The sequence below is a fragment of the Microcebus murinus genome, chromosome 3, assembly GCF_040939455.1.
Source record: "Microcebus murinus isolate Inina chromosome 3, M.murinus_Inina_mat1.0, whole genome shotgun sequence".
In the NCBI taxonomy this organism is placed as follows: Eukaryota; Metazoa; Chordata; class Mammalia; order Primates; family Cheirogaleidae; genus Microcebus; species Microcebus murinus.
The window spans coordinates 6,504,237-6,524,698 of record NC_134106.1 but is presented as its reverse complement, the minus strand read 5'-3'; positions in this window follow the sequence as shown (position 1 = coordinate 6,524,698).

Here is a 20,462-nt window from a genome sequence, read left to right as displayed (position 1 = left end):
TTAATTTCTCTCCAATACCTGACAAGATATCAGAATTTGGGAGTAGTTGAGATGGGGACGGTTGATAGCAAAGATGTTTTAAATTACAGAAGTGCAAAGGCCTTATGGATTTGTCCAAATTTGATCCTGTCACGCTGAGTGTGTGTTTCAGAGATCTCAGACATATTGACACTGGAGGTCATTGGAGGGATGCGTAGTCCTTAAGACACTAGTCATGCACCTGGAACGCTAGTTGTCCTTCTCAATGACATTGAACTCCAAGGGTATGATCATCCTGTGTGCGCCTCCCCTCTTGTGTTAATTACTGTGATGAATTGTTTTACTCTAAGATATGATGTTCCTTTAATTTTTAAGCCAACAGAAAAACATAAAACTACCCATTAAGAACAAAGAGCATTTTATAAATAGAACTTAATATTTTTTATATTCAACTAGATACTTACAATATCATTTAAATAAGCAATTCCCAAATAAAAATGCCACCTTAAATGCAGGTAAACAAAGCAGCATGAAAATTAGTAAGTAAGATGATTTCAAAATCAGAAAAAATGACATTCTAGCAAAAATATTAATCAAATTGGCTCAAAGCCAGCTAGTCATCTCGACTGTTTATTGCTAGACGTTCCCTTTGCTATCCAGCAGTTCCTTGATAGAATTCTTCTCCTTATTATTGGTGGTGTTATTCCAGGGCATCTAAAATTGGTGATCTGTCGGTGGAAGGATTAACAGCACAAGATCTTTATTTTATTCAACAAACTCTATTGACTATCATGTGACCTCAGAAACCCCAGAGAAATTACTCTCTAAAGCAGGAAGCAGACATACAAATTGGGACTCCGGAGAGAGACAGTCCCTGCGTCACTTCCATTTTTTGAGGCTCCCGATGTACTAAAAATAAATAAATAGAATAATTACAGCTAGGAAACAGGATTATAAAAATTGAGGTATACTTTAAATGTTTGTGCTTAACCACGCAAGTCCCATGATGGAAATCTTCTTGTAATCCTGTCAGGGTATCTCTGTAGCTATTTATATGACCCAGGCAGAGATAACACCGACAGCTGAACCCGAGGCCCTTTGTAAGCAGGCCCCGATGTGCAGATAGCACGAGGGCTGGCTGCGTTTGGAAGAGAGAGACGCAGCATTTCCGCTGACTGGAGTCCTTTCGGTCTGTGTTTACGTGGGTCGAAATAATTGTAGAGATGAGATGAGTATCTGGCTAATTCAGGTAACGTCATCTTCCTCTAATGCTGCTTTTAAAGGAAAAGCCAGAGACCTGAGCCTGGCTTAGGGGGATGTGCAGTGAGGACAACTGCACACTGGCCCACACAAACGGTGTCGCCCTGACCGTGTCACACCTCTGCCTAGCTGCTATGGCGACGGGGACCTCCAAAGCCACATTGTGTCCCCCCCCAACCCCCTACAGGTTGGACCGTCACCTACACCCACACATCTCTTCCCACTAGAGCTTGGGACACCAGAGAGCCAGGTCACCTGGCAGCTGGGGTCACCCCAGGACCCCCAGCCCAGGCAGCACGGGGGAAGAGGGACAACTCTCGCTGTGCCCTACTGGTTTGAATCCTGTCTCCTGGGCATGTGGCTTTGGTTACTTAGTGTCTACATTTCAGTTTCCTAGGCTGTAAATGGGGATAACCACCACAATCGTAGCCACCGAGCCGAGCTGAGCTGATTAACCGTAAGTTGTCTAGCTCTTAGTGAGTTTTTTGTCAAAGGTAGTGATTTGTGGTGAGATACCATAACTAGTTTGAGCATTCATTGATGATTCTTGCCTAAATCAATTATTCATATGATAGTTTCAAAATGGTAATATTCCACCATTCTCTTTACATTTACTAATTACATTAGAAGACCTTTTCTTTACCTCTTATGTATTAATACTTATTTATTTCTTTAATTGGTATGGATGAATGGATTCTTATTTTACTCAATGGATTATAATTTTTTTTTTTTGAGACAGGATCTCAGTCCAGGTTAGAGTGCTGTGGTGTCATTGAAGCTCACTGCAGCCTTAATCTCCTGGCTCAAGTGATCCTCCTGCCTCAGTCTCCCAAGTAGCTGGGAGTACAGGCACATTCCACTGGGCCTGACTAATTTTTCCATTTTTAGTAGAGGTGGGGGTCTCACTCTTGCTGAGGTGTGAGCTACTGTGCTCAGCCAGTTTTCTTTTCTTTTCTTTTTTTTGTTGTTGTTTTGTTTTTTGTTTTTGTAGAGACAGGGTCTCACTATGTTGCTCAGGCTGGTCTCAAACTCCTAGCCTCAAGCAATCCTCCCACCTCAGCCTCCCAAAGTGCTAGGATTACAAACATGAGCCAAGATGTCCAGCTATAATCCATGGTTATCATTATTGATCTTGACGCTCAACTTTTCCCAGTCTTTGGTCAGTGGGCGCTCCTTCATATTGTTTCCTGTGTCCTTTTAACATGCCCCTCTCATTGTTTCAGTACTTCTTTATTTGTTATGGCATAACAAAGTGATCCAGGCTCATATTATACTTTCCCCACCCTAGCCTTGTAATCAGCCATATGTTAGGGAAGTCCTGGTTCTTTTTAGCAGAAAACCTTTTTAGCAGGTTCTTTTTAGTCCTGGTTCTTTTTAGTATAACAGCTACATGCACACATTTCTTTCTTTTTTTTTTTCAGACAGAATCTCACTCTTTTGCCTGGGCTAGAGTGCTGTGGTGTCAGCCTAGCTCACAGCAACCTCAAACTCCTGGGCTCAAGCAATCCTCCTGCCTCAGCCTTCCAAGTAGCTGTGGACTACAGGCACGCACCACCATGTCCGGCTGTTTTCTTCTATATATTTTTAGTTGGCCAATTAATTTCTTTCTATTTTTTTTTAGTACAGACGGGGTCTTGCTCTTGCTCAGGCTGGTTTCAAACTCCTGACCTTGAGCGATCCTCCGGCCTCAGCCTCCCAAAGCGCTAGGGTTACAGGTGGGAGATACCATGCCCGGCCAAAAGAATTGTTTAAAAACGTTCATTACATTCATTGTTTAAAAACATTCACAGTTACCAAACATTCTTTGTTGGTAGTAGTGCAAGTGTGGACACAACTTAAATGTCTGTCATAGAATCACAAATACATTGTTGCATATTCATACAATGGAATTTTATGTAGAAACTAAACTGAATCCACTGGATAAATCTCAAAAACAATGTGAATGAAAAAAGCAAGTTACAGATCATCATGTAGAATATGACACACTTACTTTAATCTTAATAATTTGCAAAACAATTTAATGTATTATAGATATATACATGTATGTGTAATGAAAGCTTAAAAACATGAATGGGCCAGACGTGGTGGCTCACACTTGTAATCCCACACTTTAGGAGGCTGCGGAGAGAGGATTGCTTGAGGCCAGGAGTTCGAGGCCAGCCTGGGCAATATAGAAAGACCCTATGGCTACACAAAAAAAATTAGCCAGGTGTGGTGATACACCCCTCTAGTCCCACCTACTTGGGAGGCTGAGGGAGGAGGATCCCTGGAGCCCAGGAGTTTGAGGTTTCAGTGAGCTGTGATCAAGCCACTGTACTCCAGCCGGGCAACAGGCTCTAAAACAAAATTTAATTTAAAAATTAAAAAAAGCATTATGCCTAGGAATGATGTATTCCAACTTCAAAATAGAGGGTTTCAACTCTATTCTATGATTAAAGAAAGATATATCTGAGGTAAATATATGAAAATATTAAGATTTTTGTGGCGTACAAAGGTAACGATTACATTATCACTATTGTCTGTATGTGAAGTACAGAAAAGGAGGGAAGGACGGGATGAGGCTATCTCAATAATTATTACAGACAGGATAATTATCTGGACAGACTATCAAAATCCCTCAAAATGAGAAGCAAGAGCTAACAATAATGTGAAGTCATATCTTGGAAGATAGTTAAAGTTCTTTGAGAGGTAAGGAACGAAGGCGGTTGAGGTGCACTTATTAAAAAGTCAGAAGAAGAAAATGAATATTTATTGAGAGGGTTCTTAACGTGGCTGACACTACCTCACACACACACAACAGGTCAATTAATCCATAAAACAACTCGGCAAGTTATAATACGTGTTAGTAGCTTTGGGGAAAATGATACGTTATCTCAAATTTACAGATGAGCCAGTCAGAGCTCAGAAAGGTTGCGCAGTGTGAGCGCACAGAGGGAGCCGGCTGTCAGCCCAGGTCTCCTGGCCTCAAAAGAGAGAGTTTTGCAGGGTACAGTTCTATGTGTGCTTCCCAGGGGCCAGGGAGCACAAAGAGAGGAGATTGGAGGACATAACATTTCTCTTTAAGGATACTTTGTATTTACAGTAACTAACTGAGGCATCCAAAGCATTCTAGAGCTGTCACAAATTATTAATAATTCTCATGAATTATTCTGACTCTCTAGGAGAAACTTTAAGAACCGTGAAGTCACACAATGGTTTAGCAATCTCCCCTTGATTAGAACATGAGTTGCAATGTGTGGAGTATAATTCTGTTTTTCTTTCACAGAATAAAAAAAATCACACTGATTATATCTGCCTTTTGAGGGACTTTTTTTTTTTTTTTTGAATCATGGTTCATTTAAATTTTGACCAAATTAATGAATGAAAGAATGAAAATGGCATTTTCGAGCACTTTGCTGTGCTGTGCTAGATGCCCTCTGCAATCATCACAGCGATTGTTTGGGAGCTGATCGTCTCCATTTTGCAGATGGAGCCACGAAGGTTCAGAAATCAGCAGAGACTTAACACGAAGTGGCGCAGCAAGGGGTGCTCCGTGCTGTCTCCAACCCAGGGCTGACTGCCTTTTTCATATAACGCTTTCGAATCGTCATGAACTAAGCATTCTCAGGATAAGACTAAAGCCGACTCTGAAGTACTTTTACATTCTTAGAGGCTGCAAGGCTTTTCTTTATGAGGAGAAAGCAAGTGAGGGCCATGCCACCCTGCTGCTCGTTGAAAGCTTTCGGGGAAGCTCTTTGCGCGCCGCCCGGATATTTAATTGGCACGGCCCTTCTTCCTGAGCCCTCTGCCTGCTGCTTTAGGAGCCAGGCGCAAGCAGAGTTGAATTATCCATGCTATTATCATAGCACTGTTAGTAATGTTGAGCATGCATTCAAACATTTTACTTTTATCAACAGTAACACAGGCACATAGTTTAAAATGTTTCCAAAAGTCTTAGAAGGTTCACAATCAGAGAGAACAATCCCTGCCTGTCTTTCCTCTGTAGCCCGGCTTCCCAGAAGTGAGTACAGGCGGTCCCCGGGTCACGGGCAAGATACGCTCCTGGGACACCTTAGGTCCGATTTGTATGAAACTCAGATCCCTGATGAACAGCGCGTAACAGTTAATAGTAACAACGGTACGTACTACAGTGGCTCTTATGTGGTGTAATACAGTGTAATACTGTAATAATAATAATAATACCCCTGTACTGTAATAATAAGTCACAGAAACTACTGTTCTCTTTCTTTTAATTCAAACAAACAAAACAGAAAAACACACTCATCCAAAAAGTTTAGATAGGAGACAGGAGAAATTTCAGAAAAGTATATTAAGGGTTAACACCTAATGTTGCATGGGTGCTAGGCGAATGGGAATGTTACGTTTGTTTTGATCTTCTTACCAAGTCAATAATAACCTTTCCATTTCAGTAATTAATCCACTAGCTGCTTAGTAATAAATGATGGTTTCGCTGGAGCACTGCCTTGCCCGTGTCCATTATTCTCACCCTACCCTTTGTGTCCTTCCCCGCTCTGTTCTGCTGGTTGGGCGACCGAAGCCTGACGCTCCCCAGTGAGTGCTGGGCCTGGCCTTTCTCTGAAACGCCTCGTTATTTCTGCTTTTGTTTCCATCGCATTCACCTTCCTCTTCGCTGCAGGCTCACCTGGCCTTGCGGTGGACTTGCACTTTGGAGACGCGGTCACAGGGTAAACACAGACTCACAAAATCCAATAAAAAAGTTAAGATGAATGTGACGCTGTGTGCAGGCGACCGCATTATCAATGACACCAGCCCGGGGCGTAAAGATGCAGAGCCACCCACCGCTTACACCACGCAGGTTTGTTTACATGCATGAAAGAAATTAGTTTCCGCATTATTCACTTAATTATTTAATTATAACCTACCCTTATGGGGAGCCTTGGGAGCCCATTCCTAAGTATGAACTCCATACGCCAGGTCGTCTGTAACCTGTAGACAGCTTGCGGTCAGCTGTTTCTTCTAGAATATACCTTCATTTTTTTTTTTTTTTTTTTTTGAGGCAGAGTCTCAGTCTGTTGCCTGGGGAGTGCCGTGGCATCAGTTTAGCTCACAGCAACCTCAAACTCCTGGGCTCAGATGATCCTCCTGCCTAAGCCTCCAGAGCAGCTGGGACTAAAGGTGTACACCACCATTCCCGGCTTATTATTATTATTTTTTGTATGTATATATTTTTAGTTGTCCAGCTAATTTCTTTCTATTTTTTTAGTAGAGACAAGGGTCTTTCCATTGCTCAGGCTGGTCTCAAACTCCTGAGCTCAAACGATTCTCCTGCCTCGACCTCCCAGAGTGCTAGAATTAACAGGCGTGAGCCACCACGCCAGGCCTATTCTTCCATATTTTTAAATAATTTTCAAATCAGCCTTCTTTTGATTCATAAAGTTTAGATGTAATATATCAATGTCTGATAGTGGTAGATAAGGAGTTAGCTCCATCATTGTCCCTCCCCTACCTTCATCTTCCTAACAATTTTTTGTGTAACAGCTTTGTTGAGAAATATTTCACATATCCTACAACTCACCCTTTTGAAGTGTGCAATTCAGCGATTTCTAGTATATTCACAGAGGTGTACAACCATCACTGCTATCTAGTTTTAGAACATTTTCATCACCCTGCTGAGAAGCATTGCACCCATGAGCAGTCACCGCCCGTTCTTCCCCTCCCCAGCCCTAGGCAACCACTGGTGTACTTCCAGTCTCTGTGGATTTGCTTATTCTGGTCACTGTAAGTGGAATCATACCATTTGTGGCACTTAGTGTGTGGCTTTTTTCACTCACCATGTTTTCAAGGTTTGTCCATGTTACAGCATGTATCAGAGTTTTATTCCTTTCTGTGGCTGAATAATATTCCATTGCATGCCTGTACTATATTTTGTTTATCCATTCATCAGTTGATGAACATTGGGGTTGTTTGCACTTTTTGGTTGTTATGAACGATGCTGCTATGAACATTCATGTACATGTTTTTGTGTGAATATATGTTTTCAATTCGCTTGGGTATATACCTAGGAGTGAAATTGCTGGGTCATATATTAAATATGTTTAATGTTTTGTGGAACTCTGAATTGTTTTCCAAAGTAGGCGTACCATTTCTCATTTCTATTAATACTAGCAGTGTATGAAGGTTCCAGTTTCTCCACATCCTTGCCAACACTTGTCTGTCTTTTTTATTTTAGTCATCTTAGTGGGTATGAAATGGTATCTCATTGTGATTTTTTTTATTTCAGCATATTATGGGGGTACAAATGTTTAGGTTATGTATATTGCCCTTGCCCCACTTGAGTCAGAGCTTCAAGTGTGTCCATCCCCCAGATCGTACACCCTGCACCCATTAGGTGGGAATATACCCATTCCCTCCTCACCCCTCCCATCTGCACGACACCCGATGAATGTTATGACTATATATGCACTTAAGTGTTGACAAACATTGTGGTTTCAATTTGCATTTCCTTAATGACAAAGATGTTGAGCATCTTTTCATGTGCTTATTGGCCATTTGTATATCTTCCTTGGAGAAATATCTGTCCAAATCTTTTACCCATTTTTAAATTGAGTTACTTGTCTTTTCATTGTTGTGAGTTATTAATTAATATATTATTTGTAAGAGTTCTTTCTATATTTCCTTATCAGATAAATTATTTTCAAATATTTTCTCCCATCCCGTAAATTCTCTTTTTTACTTTCTGGATGGTGTCCTTTGAGGAAAATAATTTTTAATTTTGATATAATCCGATTTATCTATTTTTCTTTTGTTGTTTATGCTTTTGGTGTCAGATCCATTAACCATAGCTTAATCCAAGATCACAAAGATTTACTCTTATTTTTTCTTATAAGCACTTTATAAATTTAGCCCTAAAATGAAGATCTATGAACAATTTTTACTTAATTTTTTCCTTATGGTGTGAGGTAGGGGTCCAACTTCATTCTTTTGCATGTGCATATCCAATTGTCCCAGCACTATTTATTGAAAACCTCATATAGTTTTATAGCAAATTTTGACTGCCTCACTATTCAGTATGTATACTATTATCTTTCTTTTCATCTGATTATGCCTGGTATTTTTTTTTTAATTAACTTTCTGTTCTTGTTTTGTGGATACAATATCTTTTCTCATCTCTCTGAGGATATTAACATTGATTCATTTCCTCTTACCTCTAAGGTTAGAGTGACTTCCATAATATAGCTGGTCCAGAGAAAAATGCTGCCTCCAGAAAGCATGTAATCAAAGAGAAAGATTGTTAATCTAGCTGTTTTAATTGCACCCTTAAGAATATATCAGGTGCTTTTGGGTGATGTTTTTCTCCCTCCCTCCCTTGGTTAGTTTTAGCCTGATACTTTTATGTGGAAACATCTCTTCAATTGTCTAGCGATCCTTAAATCTCATATTGTGCAGTGGGACACAGAAAAGCTGCATGGCAGGTGTGTGTGTGTGCACACGCATGTGAGCACACACACCGGGATGGGTAGGACTGGGAATAGGAGACTGTGGACTGTTGGGCCTCACCACAGTGTGATCAGGTGGCAAGCCATTGGGGCGGGGGACAGGGAAAAGCAAAATACCAGTATCTTCTGCACCTTTTGCCAGGGCAGTTCAGTTGCCTAGTAAAGCACCATGTAATCTGCAAGGGACAGTGAGGAGCGGCGAGGCAGGGGCGCTGCTGAAGCAGTGTTTATTAAAAAGTTTGAAAAGACTCCTCCCTATCCATCCAGGTGACAGGGCCCCAGACTCGGGGACAGTAGGCACAGGGGAAGGTGGGGGTGATACTGCACAATCGCCTTCCCATTTCCGGAGCAGCCTCTGAACAGCAGCCGCCGATTGTGCAGAGCTCCCTGACTACCCCCACCTCTGGGCGCTCAGTTCTGAGTCTTTTGGCGTGCTCTGCAGGTGAGAGCTATCTGTCATCAGTGTCCCCTTCCCAGGCTCCCTGTCCTCCACACTGCTCAAGAACCTGATGCTGCTCTCCGCACGATCAGCCTTCATATATTGGCTTGGGGTTTCAGAAGTCTCCTGAGTTTATCAAAGATAGAATTTGTGTTTACTACTTCTATTTATTTATTTTTTTGTTTGTTTTCTTTGTTTGTGGATGATTTTCAAGAGAAGGAGGTGGGAACATCTTTCAATCTACCATCTTATAACAAGAAATCCCCTGTTGAATTATTTTCTAGAGTTTCCAAAAGTAAGGAGACTGGCAAAAAGAGACTAGAGGCACAGCGGAAGAAAGTCAGTATACAGAAGGCTGTGAATTTTCTGCTGTTTATTTTCAAGATGATGTTAGCATAAGTGATAGTCACACAACCAGTATAATGAGCAAATACAGGATTTTGCCCTCCTGGGAGAGCAGTCTAGCACATTTCACACATTTTTCTTGAATCAGGAGTCGCTCTTTACTGCAGGTGAAAAATGCCACTGGGTTTTCAGTTGTTTGGACAGAGTTCCATATTGTAGCAAAAAGAGTCAGATCTTTCTGAGTCTTTTCAATCTCAAACCCCTAAAACCTGATGACTTTCGAAACACAGAATGAAGAAGTTCTTGGAGAGCCAGGTGGTATTATCGATAGGAAATCCTCAAAAGCTGGAGTTCAAAATGACAGTCCCAAGTAATCAATAAAACTTGGCAAACAAACAAACTGGCAAAGAGAAAGAGGATGTGTAATTCAACAAAGTCTTTAGACAAGCAGACCTGCTTTTTGGCATGCAGAGTTAAGTCAAATGCCAGCTTTCTATGCAGGTTTTGTAATTACCTCACTTGATATATAGTTTGAGTTCTCAAAGTATTCCAGGAGGTGTTTCAAAATATTGTCATGGGTTGCAATTATTCAATTATTTATCTAAACTATTGGTTAGCCCAACGTATTCATTTCAGATCTAATATTTGCATGCTTCATTGAGATAATCTCGCGTACTTAGTAAATCTTGTGGTTTCCTTGCCTACTTACAGAGTTTCAGTACTTACCAAGAAATGTTTTTGAGGTTCAGACTCACACCAGTTAAAGTGACTTTTGCAGTTCTATATACATCAGAACAGAGCCGATCCTATGTGCTTTATGAGTGAAGTGTCCAAAGGCAGTATTATATATCTATTTTAGAAATTGCAGCCTAAAAACTAAATTTCATATAGGAAGACAATTAAATTCCATATATAAGAAGACCATTAAAATAACTTGAGCCATGAGATAAACACTGTACATGTTGTGCAGCCAGGGTACTGGGATATCTTGAGATACTGGATGGCAGATGCTACACAATTTGGATTTGGAAGAAGGTTAGAATTACTTCCATAATATAGCTGGCCCAGAGTAAAATGCTATCTCCAAAAGGCATGCAATCAAAAAGAAAGATTGTTTATTCAACTGCTTTAATTGCACCCTTAAGAATATATTAGATGCCTTTGGGTGGTGTTTTTCTTTTTTGTTTTCCTGTAGTTCCACATATATACTGTCCATGTATTTCTTACATATTTGCATTAGAAATAATGAATTCTGCTTTGAATCCTTTACAATTCAAAAGCTATAAATGAAATTTTGGGAATTTATGAAAGTAAATATTTCTGATACACTCACAGATAGTAAAACAAGGTATTATCCTCTAGTTAAATAACAAAAGAAAAGTTCTTCTGACATTTAACCTAGATCATTCCACCTTAAATTATATGATGATCTCCTCAAGGTAAATATAGAAATTTTATCTCTCTAGACACTTGCAAAAAAGAAAATCACATACTCTCTAGAAGATACACTAAGATTCTGTCCCACTTTCATAAGAAAATGGAATGTTCTCCTTTTAACCAGAGTATTTTATAATTCATATTACATTTTGAAGCTCAAAATCTGAACTGCATCTTGGAATTTCCCCCAACTCTTTTCTTGGTGCAGTTCTAAATTGGCAGGAAAGATTTTGCTTGTTAACTGCCAAATAATTATTTCATCATAAGGCTCAGAAGAGAAAGAGTGTCTATTACCTCTGCTTGTGAGGAGACACCTTCCAAAAAGACTCAAACCCATTATACAAGGGGTGGAAAAACCCACAGATGCACAAGATTTGAATCTGGCTGGAGCACAAATGCCTTTGAGATATTAGATTTTTCCAGTTGCATTGCCTAGCAGAGTGAGAGTTGCCAAATTTGGAGACACTGGTATGTTTTTGGTATATGTGAATAGTGTTCTGTTCACAGGATTAACAAAGGTCAGGGAAGTCCTATGTTGTAGTTGGAAGAATATCTCGTGAAATATTTAGGTCTTGGACCAACTGCCATAGAGTGTATGTATAATCTTGGATAAAATCCCTAAATTAGAGCTCTGTGCCTTTGATATCAATTCATTAAAGTCTGCTGTTCTGAATCCTCTTATTAGATATTGTGAGAAAAGAGCACTGGATTAAGAGTCAGATATTAGGCTCTGGTCCCATCTTTGTCACCAACTGTGTGGCAAGGCATTGAAATTCTTTGAACTTCAGTTTCCTCATCTATGAAGTCAGAATAATAATCATTGGCTACTTAGTAAGCTTAATTCATGAGATGATACATTAAAAGTATTCCATAAATTATAAAATTTATAAACATATAAGGAATTATTATTAGCAAATATAGTGCATGTAAAATTGTGTAAAAATCTCATACAAATACTATTTTTGCAGCCTTTACTAGTTATGCTGTCAAAGCCCAGAGAGCTTTTTACACTGTTCTACCTGCTAAATGTAAGGTAATAAACTCTGTAGAAGGTGTGGTCCTTGGGGACTTGTCCTGTGCTGGTTACAGCATCAGGGAGCACCACATGGCATGGTGGGAAGAACGTCGGTCTTGGCGTCCAGAGACCTCGAGCTGTGCCTGATTTGGTATGCCAACTTTTTGGAGAACTTTCAGGAAGTTCCTGAGCCTCAATTTCTTTGTCTCTAACATAAAGGGTTGAACCAGATAATCTCTAAAGTCTTATAAGGTTATAAAATTCTATCATTTTATAATTGCTCAAAACATCAATTGCTTTTGAGGGTTCACTAAAGTGATCCAGAGTCTTTGTGCCACGTATTATATGAGGGGATGTGAGTGGCATTGTGCAGGAAGCCCTGAGCTACTTAAACACAGGATTAGGGAGAGGTATTTTTGTTTCACTGCCCAGAGTTGACCCTGCACAGCCAGGTGCCCACCAACTATAATATTAAGCAACCTACGAGCCACCATAAAATTAATAAACACCGGCAGTCCCACCTGCAGTGCTAGGAGGTATGCTGTGTTGTCATGGTGTTTCTAGGAGTAGCTAAAGCATAAACCTCTATTGGGGATCTGCTTCCATTGCTTTAAAATCACCTCCTACCTTAGAGGTGTGTCCTAAACCCCAAATCCCTGGAGAATTGATGAATTAAATCAAGCATTTATGAAATTAGGTTTTATTTTGAACCTGTTCATAAACCAAAGGCATTCAACATGAAAAAAATATGTTGTTTTTGAATCAGACAGGCATTGATTTGAATCCTAGGTTGGAAGTTTATTAATGGGAGACTTTAGGTAAATTGTTCGACTTCTCTGCGTCTCAGTTTCTTTATCTCTAAAAATTGGATAATGGCTACTTTGCAGACTTGTACAGACATTACATATCAGCATTACAGCATTAAATACAGCATTAAATATCTGATACATATTAGGCACTCAGTAAATACATGGTAATTGCTATTAATTGATGAAAACATATTTCTAAAATTTTGTAATTGTTAACTGCACAATTTAGGTAAGAATGAGTGTGAAGGTTTTTGGAATGAAAACAAGGTATTTGGAAAGAAATTTTTTGATGGGTTGAAGCTACAAACTCATAGAGCTTTTATAGTTTTCTCTCCTCCTAGTAGAACTTGTTCCCTGTTACTTGAATTTTATTATTCCTTAATAAAACATGTAATATCACACATTACAAGGATAAAGATAAGAGATTCTTCTGTTTAGCATGTTATTTGATGAGTAAAACTTTTATGTATTTTAGTTTTTTGGTTTTTTTTTTTTCTTTAACCAATTCCTGACTTTCTTCATTGAGCTGTCTGAAGATATAAATTATGCAAAGTTGATTCAGATCCAATGGTGTGCTGGAGTTGGCTCACATCAGTTCCCGGGAGTTGTGTTTGCACATCTATTCCTAACTCTGTATTCAGTGACATCTTGTTATTAGCTGAAATTGGCCACGGTTGCAGTATTTACACCACAGAAATCTGCAAATACTACAAGTCAGGTCTCTATCTCTCTCTCTCTTTTTTTTTTTCTTTCCTTAGCCAATTGTTAAACACAAGCATACCACTGGATATAAAATCTCTGCAATTTTTTCCCATATTTGAATTTATTATTTAAAGTGTACCTTTCCAAATAGTTATTGTTAATATCTCCTTGCAATGAAGCTTTATAAGAGCAGAGACTTTATTTTATTTACTGACAAATCCCAAGTGTCTCAAACAACACATATATCCTAATAAATGCTGAAAATAAGCAAGCAATGGTGCTTTGGTAGCTTTGCCGGGTCATACACTTACAAATTGCTACTATTCTGAATCTCTTTAAATGTCCAAACTATCACTGGACTGAAGTCCAAGATTATCTCTCTAAAATAGGAAAGGCCTACAAGGTTTCTAAGGAAAGAAATTGATTATCAGACACCAACTTCTACTTTAATGCAGCACGTTGGTAAAAAATACAACTATGAGCCAGACTTCATTTGGGAGAGTTTAGTACAATAAGTCATTCATAAACAACTTCCAAATCATTTGAACAAATTAATCTATGAAGTGGAATTGTTTGGCATTAACTTTCTGAACGCTAAAGAAATCATTTTGACTTTGAGGTATTTGATAATACTTTGTTCTTCCAGGGAGGAACTAAGAGTATAAGTAGCTTCTAGAAGCTGGTTCTGAGATATCAACATATAAAATGGTGCTTTGTCTTCTTATTTTATGTTCAAGGACAGACTGATATACCTCTGATCAGACCTGGGCTAAGTTGATAAAGTGGACATAGTAAAAGAATAAACATTTTTTAGAGATATTGGTGATAAAAGAATTAACAACATGATAGGTTGGTTGGAAAATTTGGAAGGTGTTGTCAAAAGGTTAAGTTAGTGCAAAATATTTCTTGAAGGGTGTAAAAGTGGAGCATTGAGAGTTTCCTATTGCTATTTGAAGGAGAAGATCTTAATGCACTGGGCATTTCCCCATCTCTGCCTCTTCAGGGTCATTCTGCTGACACCAATCCTCCCACAAGCTTAGAAGGAAGATAAATATTTCTAAGACACAATGTCTTTGCTTTGGCCAACTCCCTTTTCTCAGGCACACCTTCTTCCTTACTATGCCCACCATGATTCAGTTCAAATAGTTTGTTAAAATGCACCTCGATAACATGCAGGAAATTAGAGGCTACAAGTTGAAAAGGTTGAACTGGATACCAGACACCATGATACGATGTTATAGCTTAGACTCCCAAGGTAAACTTTGTTTGAGGCCTAGCTCGACAATTTACCAGAGGTATGATCATGGTCAAGTGACTTGTTCTTGCTAAACTTCAGTTTCTTCTCTGTAAAATATGACAATAAAAATTCCCTACAGTGTTGTTGTCAAGATTAAATGAGATAGTTTACGAAAAGTGATTAGCCTAGTCCCCAGCACATAGTAATAAGCGTTCAGCAAATGGGAGCAATTGCATCACAAGAATTCCACTTGTTCTACATGTAGGCCCTGGGCTGCATTTCTGGAAGTGGGACCTGTACACAAATCAGCACCACAAGGTGTTGGGGTCAGCAAGTGTATTCGCTGTGAAGATGAGTTCTGACCTTGTGCACGGGCTACTGTGCTCACATTCTCCTCACACCCTTCGCAGTCACTGCATGCCCAGGCCACGGGCACTTCCAGCCACTGTTCCTGTGCTTGGTCTTTCCTCCCAGGCTATTGTATGATAGCCTTGAGATGTTGCAAGACTTCCAACACCCTTCATCGCCTGCTTATCGTCAACCTCTGCGCTTGCCACCATTTTTTCCCTCCTTGATGCAAAACTCGATTTTTGACATCCAGCTTGAAATGCTTACATGATACTCCGGCAATATCTGCAGTGCTACCATTCATGCGGGGCACAATTTATGGGCAAATATGTTCAGCAGGACATGAAATATTGGTAGAAGGAGAGGTCACACCTGAGTAATAAACAGATAGGTGAGAACCTTTCAAACCAAGAACATGTTGTTGGCTGATGGAATGCCGTGGAGCCTGAGCTAAGTGCCGTGAGTGACAAGATGTTCGGGGTGGGTGGGAGTGGGGAGCAGGGCTGCAGCGAGTGGCATGGAATTGGGGGGTCTCCCCTCCACGCTGCGCTAAAACAGAGGGTTTCCCCAAAACACTACTGAATTCACTGGGTGTATCTTAGGGCTATTAGGATACTAATGAGTCAGAGGAGACCAGAAAATAATAATAAAAAAAAACCTTCTGACTTTGTTTATCGTGTACTTTTCTGAGTGGACGGACTGCAGAACATGCTTTGTGCAGTAAGTAGAAACCCCCACCAAATATATTCTAGGCGTGTCCTGTCCCCACTCCACCTTGGCCAGATGATCCTCCTCCTCCTGAACCCTGATCTTGACGGTGATGAACCTTGTAATTAATTCTACCTCTTGTCCCAGATGAGCTACTGTTTTAACCATTTTTTTGTTTTTTGTTAAACCCAAATCCTTTCTCTTTGGATCTCAAGTATATTCTGACTGTTGCGAATTCCATTATTAACTATGACTTCACTGATACTATTTCTTTCTTTCTTTTCTTTTCTTTTTCTTTTTTTTTTTTGAGACAGAGTCTCACTCTGTTGCCTGGGCTAGAGTGCCGTTGCATCAGCCTAGCTCACAGCAATCTCAAACTCCTGGGCTCAAGCAATCCTCTTGCCTCCTGGGTAGCTGAGACTACAGGCACATGCCACCATGCCCAGCTAATTTTTTCTATTTTTAGTAGAGACAGGGTCTCACTTTTGCTCAGGCTGCTCTTGAACTCCTGAGCTCAAGCAACCCTCCCTCCTTAGCCTCCCAGAGTGCTAGGATTACAGGCGTGAGCCACTGCATCTGGCCACACTGATGCTGTTTCTTATTCTAATAGCCCATCCATTTTATTTCTTGGAGCAGTGCTGTCCAATAGAATTTTCTGAGATGATGAAAACACTCGCTCACTATCTCTGTGCTCAGTCTAATATCTAGCACTATCTATGGGTAACCATTGAACATTTTAAATGTGGCTAGTGCAACTGAATTTTAAGTAGAATGGAATTTTAAATTTTAATTAGCTTAAATTTAAATAGCCACATGTGGGCAATGGCTACCATATTGGAAAACACAAGTGTTGGGAAAACTCCCTGCCAGAAGTGAGAACCACCCTCTGTAAGCAGAGAGAAAGCTCAGCCCAAAGAAAGAGGCAGACCAGTCCAGGTTGGTAGGCAGTCAAAGACTTATTTAAGAGGAACTTACATATAAGGTAGTCTGGGGCAGCTGCAAGACAAAGTACATCTCTGTGCTTGCAAAGGACTCCTGTCTTGTCTTTTATACCATGAAAAGAAAAGGGAAAGGGAAAAAAAAAGTCACTGACAGAGTGTTAGACCATCTGGTGGCTTTCCTTATGTATTTACTTTCTACTTAAAGGGATTGTTCCAGTTCCCTACAATCTGGTGTGCGTTCCTGGGGGCTGGGGGCTGTTCCAGGCAATGACAGTTATCTTGTTCCACTCGTAGCTGTGTCCTACAATCCGCTTTGCACACAGAATGCATTTTCACTTCTTTCAATCCTAGTGGATCTTGTCTATGTACCTGTATCTGGGAGAGAAATAAGATGGTAGCTAGAAGTCATGCAAATGAGATGAAGCCTCCACAACCCCAACAAGGCACATCACTGATCACTGATCATCTCTCCAGAATATGTCACGTTGAATATTCAGATGTAGCATCTGCATAATTTGTAATAACGAGACTATAGATAATTTTTGGCATATTATGGAGAAGAAGTCCCATTAAAGTGTGTAAATGAAACCACTTAGTGGAAAGGCTAATATCAAAACAGACTAAAAGGAAGGTTTGGAAAGATGCACTTTAAATGATAGAGAAGTTGGAAATAACCTCCAGGGATATTCAATTTAGAACCACTCTGATGTAAAATTGACTTGCAAATGTTCCAGTGGAAAAAGCCAAATCTGAAAAATAAAAGATCTATATGACTAACGTACCTGCTTGTGTCTATGGCCCACCCCAGGGTAGGGGGGACGGTCTTCCATTTGGGGAGAACACAGGCTCCTCAGTGCTCACAAAACGGCTCTCTGCTGCTTACGGAACTGGTAACGGGAGCATTTGGAGCTCCCTTCGGTTTACAATACTGGTTACCTGTCCTTCACCTACTTATTAGAGATTTAAATTATGAATTGTCTGAACACAATTTATGTCAAACACCCAGCTGAGACAACTGGTATTGCCAAGGGCCTTGTTCCTCAAGGTTCTCCAAGTTTTATCCCTGTACGAAGTCAAATCTCTAGAAAGCTTGGATTCAACTTGTATCCCTTCATCCTGGAAGAAAAGCTTCACAGCACGTCTCAACTGCAAAGGCCTGGTAAGAAACAGTCTGAAAGAGAACTTCTGTGGCCTCTTTGTGAAACTACTGGGGGAACATTGTCCAATAAGCTATTCGGTATTATATCTACCCACATGAGAGGTCGCCATTAGCTACCAGAGCCAGAGAAAGTTTGTTTCATGATGAACTGGAATGTTTCATTTCCTAAGACAATGAGAAGTACATGACCAGTCGTGCTTCCCTCTTTGTCTCCATCCTGGAGACACTCAGAGCTAGTTCTGCGCTTATTTGCAGTAGCCTTTCTCAGCCCAACATTTCTATCATGATTTTTCCTTACGCTCCCTCACTAATAGTTGGTCATTTTATTTTTGTTGTATTAATGGTTTATTATAGTCATAACATTTCTGGTACTCTGCAGCAAATCCATCTTGAAAGAGGACAGGATATAAATGTAAATTCATGTACACCAATTCATTTCCCTTCCTTTCTCTCCTAAAAGATACCCAGACACCTTCTTAGAGGTACTATTCTGAAACGCTGGGTTCATTACCAAGAGCCCAGTTCAGCATTTAAGACCTGATTCTCATACCTCCTCCTCCAAAGTGCTCCGTCCCCCAGCTAGCAGGTTCATCCCATGCTTAATGTCACCATGGGGAGGTTATAAATCACTGAAAGATCAACCTTTGTCAATCATTATTTCCATCATGAAGTGTCACATTTCGGGAAATAACAGCAGAGTGTATAACATTCAAAATGTGGACTTGTAGCCCAATTTTTCAAGATTTTATATTTCTTCTGCATTTCTCCACATTATCAGCTAAAATCCTTATGACCAAGAGTCTTAATCAGGAGTGTTGTTTTCAGCAGGTATTCTTCCTGCTAAGCAAATTTCAGGAAAAAAAAATTTCCATGCTTGCAGAAGGAATATTTTGCTAGATGGAGTGAAAGATAAACTTCAACTGAATGCAGCCTTACTGCCTTAGTGTATGTTCATTATAATTATTTCAAAAGAATAACTTCTATAATAAAACAATAAAACATTCTCCAAAACATATTTTGAGTCGTAGGTAGGTTAAAAATGAATTCAGTTTTTTTTTTCCCCCTGAGTCTCAGACCTCCATTTTAACATTCTAATTCTGCTTATGATGGTCAGAATTTAACATGAAATATAATCTGTCTTCTAAGTGATAAAAAGATGGAAAATTCCCAACTGAAGAGTTTTTAAATTAGATCTTTCAGGGCATCTAGATTTGCAAAATGAAACAAGGGATTATATTGCTGGCTAACACTGGAACACTTTTCCCGGACACTGAAGGACAATCTAGCTCACAAGAGGTAGGCAGACTGTTGATTTGGTTTAATGCAGACAAATGTTATGTGACAGAGATGAATATTGTTGCTTTTAGTTTATAAACTCAATCATTCTTAGGTAGAGGAAATCTGGTCACCTCTCCTATGGCTCCGTCAACATTTGTTTTTGCTTTTGTTTTTAAACCCAAAACCATAATTTATATTTTCTCTTGCCTGTGTGCACATTAAATTACTGATTTGAGGGTACTGTTAGTTACTTGATATATAGTAAGCATATTTACATTGTAAGTCATATACATGTAAGGTAAATAAAGCACAAAGTGCACTACTCTGTTTATGTATGTCAAGAAATATAGGCCACACATGCAGTAGGCTTTGAAGTAGAGAGACTGTCACTAGCAAAAAGTTCAGGCATTCAAAGATGGTAACAACACTGTACTTACTGTGCAAAAAGTCAGAGTCAGCTAATAGATTTCTCTCTGAACAAGAACACTCAAGATTGTTTTCTTTGAAATCTCTAAAAGACCTAATTGACTTGAATGTTAAATATTAATTGTCATTGAAAAAACAAAACAGAAGGCTCGATTACCTGGTGATGTTCCTCCCCTTGCCTGAACAGTACTAATACTGGTTTCACTGCTCAGAACTCACAGCCTCAGCAGCTAGAGCACCCAAATTTTCTTCATGGGTCAAAAGGAACAACAAAACTTTTCACTCCAGGTTTCTTACTCTGGAAGTTATCTCTACAGAGGAGTAAGTGGAAGCTGTGCGTACAAGGGGAAAGGTCAAATGCTGTTTCTGGAGCCAGTACCATTCCCATGATAGTCTGTGGGAATCATAGCCACAAAATTTCAGAGTTAGAAAATGACTTAGGGATCATCTAGCAATGTCCTCATTTTACAGGTGAGGAAAGTGAGACCCAAGAGTGGACTTATTGGTGGTTAGTCAGCTACATACTGAATAAATTGAGATGAAGATTACCTACTCTTTCTACTCTACTGCATTACGTAGATATAATTCTGGACAGAATTTAGCTTTTAGTTAGGGAACATAAAAGGAGCTACAGACCCGATGACATCGAATTATCAAAGCATAGCATTGAAAATAAAAACCATTAATTCAAAGGCTGATAGTGGAACAATGTAAAGGAAGGATCAGGCCACTGACACTTGAACTCACTGGACAGTCTTAACACCACCGAAAAGGAAACATCCAAATATTCTGTGTTTCCTGACGTGATACAATAGGAACTGCATACTACCACTTCCAAAAGATTTTTGGCAAAAACAAAACAAAACAAAAAAACTCTGAATCTGAATAAGGCTCTAGATCTATCAAGTTAAAGGACATACAG